Source organism: Mus pahari, chromosome 8 (genome assembly GCF_900095145.1).
Source record: "Mus pahari chromosome 8, PAHARI_EIJ_v1.1, whole genome shotgun sequence".
NCBI lineage: Eukaryota > Metazoa > Chordata > Mammalia > Rodentia > Muridae > Mus > Mus pahari.
In genome coordinates, this window is record NC_034597.1 from 10002143 (window position 1) to 10006521 (window position 4379).

Here is a 4379-nt window from a genome sequence, read left to right on the forward strand (position 1 = left end):
ACATTTAAAATGTAAATAAAGAAAATATCCAATGGAAAGAGAGAGAGAGAGAGAGAGAGAGAGAGAGAGAGAGAGAGAGAGAGAGAGAGAGAGAGAAAGACTCCCTAACAGGGTTTTCCTTTGGGCTGATGACACTTGTTCCTCCCTCTGGCAATCATGTGCTTGGAGCAGAGGTCACGCCTGTGAGACAAAACCCAGACAAGGACACCAGGCATGTGCAGTTTTATACTAGATACCACGCACCCACCCCCGCTTTCACTTGTTATTGAAAAGGATGATGTGGACTTTTTTTTTTTTTTAAATGTATGCAATTGGGGTTCGTGACAGCTAACTACGACCGGGCTTGGGATTGTAAGATCACTGGAAGTAAACCTTGAACCAATGATTTTGACAGGATTTGGAATTCTTAAATTAGATATAATGTCTGAGTCTTAGAAATGGAAAAAAAGTTCTAGAAAGCACCGTACTTTCTTTTTACTCCAATATGATGCTATTCAAATAACATTTTTAGGATAATCACACAACAATGTCACTAAATTGTTCCTTGTGTGGCACTGTACCGAAATTTATTTTTTTAAAAAAAAATATCCACCATTAAGTCAGGACTTAGTTTCTTACCTGTTTGCCATTTACCCTGAAGGGAACAGACCCCTACCATCCAAGTACAAGGTCCACACACACGAGATCTGTGAACTGAGCAGACATCAGCACTCAGATTTCCATGGTCCACTTTAAATTACCTCATTCAAATTGCCATTGCTTCCCATGGCAACAGTGGCTTCAGTTACCACACACATGATATAAAGAAAGCTCACAGCATATCCAGTAGCCAGGAGAACCAGCATGCTCACTATCAAGCTAAGCCTAGCTGTCCATCTGAAACTCCAGCTGTGTAAATATTCATAAAGTAATTGCACACTTTATTCCACTCAGTCTAAACCTGCATCTAGTGAGACTTGTCTTCGAATTGTGTGTAGAATCCGTGATAAGACTTCTCCTAGCCGGGCCTGGTGGTGCAGGCCTTTAATCCCAGCACTCGGGAGGCAGAGGCAGGCGGATTTCTGAGTTCGAGGCCAGCCTGGTCTACCAAGTGAGTTCCAGGACAGCCAGAGCTATACAGAGAAACCCTGTCTCGAAAAACCAAAAAAACAAAAAGAAAAAAAAAAAAAAAAGACTTCTGTCAGCAGAAAGAGCTGTTTCTCTACTACCCAAAGCAAATGATTCCTCCCCCACCCCCCACCCCACCCCACCCCCGTGGGACAGAGTTTCTCGGTGTAGCTCTAGCTGTCCTGGAATTCTAGACCAGGCTGGCCTGGAACTCACAGAGATCCACCTGCCTCTGCCTCTCAAGTGCTGGGACTAAAGGTGTTCACCACCACCACCAGGCAAACATAAATTTTGAAGAAATCTCCACAAGTGTTTGGTTTTGTATGTGCTGGTAGAGCTTATAAATGATGATAATACCAGCAGGTCTTGAGATAGCTATGTATTCAAAATAGTCTGATGTAAAGATTACTATTTTAAAACTTCTTAAATTTTTAATTTAAGATTTTATGTGTATGTAGACCAGGCTAGCCTTGAGCTCACAGAGACGGTCCCTCCTCTCCCCTGAGCAGAGATTAAAGGCGTGTGACACACCTCCCAGCTTCTAGCTTCCTACGTTCTTCTTTTGGCAATTTTGGGAATTGAACCCAGAGCCTTAACCCAGGTCAGGTAAGTTCCCTACACTCCTACCTAGACTGACTAGTGTTCTTAGTTACAAGACTTAAGAAGATGAACTGATCTCTCCCTAGCATCAGTTTCCTCATGCATAAAGGGCAAGAATATCCACATTATCAGATGCCTTTTGATAACATACTCAGTTAGCCATCCCACAAAGTAAAGGAATAATTCAAACCTGGGGTCCTAGGATGGATTTTCTAGGGGATTCTTTAAGGATGTAGAATCTTTAAGACTTGGAATTGATAATGAGTACTTTATTAGAAAAATCATTGTCAGGAGTTCAAAGCCTTCCTCAACTATGTGGTAAGTTTGAGGCTATGTCACATGAGTCCAGGCCTGTCGCAAAATAAATAGACAAAGTTAAAATAAATAAACTTTTCAGAAGGAAGACAGACTTGAAAAATGAGGATTTTCATGTCTGGAGGGGCATAGACTACTTTCTAGCTTACATTCAAGTTCCAGTTGAAGAAATGAAGGCGGAGAAAGCACAAGGATCTTACTCAAGGTTGGCAGTACAACCTGGACGCCTAACCATCCACACACAATGTCAGTTCCAGCAGTGCTGATATGGAAGAAGGCCTGCAGTTATCTTAAAGAAAAATAAATTGAATATGAAAAACAAGCTCAGATAATATTTTTTAAATGCACTAGCTGTGGGTATGATAGAATACTCCTGTAATCCCAGCATCTGGGAGGGGAAGCAGGAAGATGAAGGAAGAGTCCAAGAGTGGGAGGGGCAGGAGGAGCTCTAAACCAGACTCTGAAACAAAGCAAGGTCAAGGCCAACCTGGGCTACTTGAGACTGTTTCAAAAAAGAAAGAAAAACAGATTATTAACAATACCAACCAAGTGAGCTGAGAAAGCCACATAATCTGTAACATTTACTTATTATTAGAACACACTAATGTCCTCTATTCAAGTTCTCCATCCCAAGGTTAGCCATCACTACTCATTCTGTATTTATGGATGTATTTCTATGTCTTTTTTTTCTAAAAGAATAACCAATAACTACCTATTTCCTCATTCCCAATTTCCCCAGAGGAAGCTGTTTCCTGTTGTGGGCTCTGGGAGTGCAGACAAATGCCTCAAACCCATTAAGTGCTATGATTGGACTGCTCAATTTACAGTTAAATAAAAACAAAAACAAAAACAAAACAAACAAACAAAACAAACAACAAAGGAAGCTAAGGAATAGTTAAGGAATTGGGAGTTGACATCCCAAAGGCATAGGTGCCACATTTTACCAAGTTCAGGTTCAAAGCCAGGCTGAGCCAAATAGGAAACATATATACACACACACACATACACAGAGAGAGAGAGAGAGGGAGAGGGAGAGGGAGGGAGAGAGAGAGAGAGAGAGAGAGACAGAGACAGAGACAGAGACAGAGACAGAGACAGAGGAGAGGGAGAGGGAGAGAGAGAGAGAGAGAGAGAGACAGAGACAGAGACAGAGACAGAGACAGAGACAGAGAGACAGAGAGAGACAGAGAGACAAAGAGAGAGACAGAAACAGAGACAGAGAGACATGCAAGTTCAAATAACAAGCAAGGAAACTGACATTTGTTAATATAGCTGGAAATGGTATCTCAAGTCTGTAAGCCAACACTCACATGGCTGAGACAAGAAGATCACTATAAATTCAAAGCCATCCTGTGCTACATAGTGAGTTCCAGCTCAATATGGGCTATAGCATGAAACCTTGTCTTAAAACCAAAAATAAAAATAGCAAGAAATTGGATAGACAGACAAACAGACAGGCAGGCAGACTTCATGTTTTCCCTTTCTTGTTCACTGCTTGTGGTTTAGATTTGTTCTCATTCTTTGCTTTCTATTTGAGACTAGGTAACCTTGTGCAACCCAGGCCGCCCTGTACCTTGTAGTCCTCTTGCCTCAGCCTCTCAGGGGCTGGGATTAGAAGAGTTTCTCACCACATCAGTCTCTCTTAACATAGTTTTAAAACTTACTTAAAGCCAAATAGAAAAGATTTCCTTTTTCTGTCACACAAACAAAACCATCCTGTGTTTAAAATATTACAAGGGTTTCTTCAAAAAGAAGAAACTGTGCGTTTCTGTCCACCAGTTTCACTGTATAAGCTCCAGTGGATAAACAGTATGGCTTTTTGTCTGGTTTCATTTTTTTTTTTTTTTTGCTTTTTAAAAAATATTTGTCTAGGTCTATTTTGAGAGTTCATGTGTGTATGGCCTCTTCTTCTACTTTGTAGTTCTCCGGGACTGAACTCAGGTCATCTGGCTTACTGGGCAAGAGCCTTTACCTACTGAGCTGGCACTGGCACTGAGGAGGACAAGGGATGGGCACAACATAAAGCCTGGTTTCAATTTGGATGGTTTTCTCCTAGAGAGGGAGAGGGTTTGGGGACTGAGAGAGACTGACACTTTCAAGCTCCTGTGCCTACTCCTCTGATGCCACCACAAGAAGCTAGGAGATGTTGGTTTTTTTCTACCATATGGAGACAATGGACAGCCAAGAAATTCTTAGAACTCAGTAAGGTTTGATAAGAGTTGTAATCTCTCAGGCAGGGGCAAAAGGCATATTTACTGTCTGAAGGTGAGCAGGAGATAGCTTCTCAACATAAAATCAGCACTTTTTCCTTTTGAGAACTTTTTTTTTGTTTGGTTGGGGTTTTTTTTTGGTTTTTT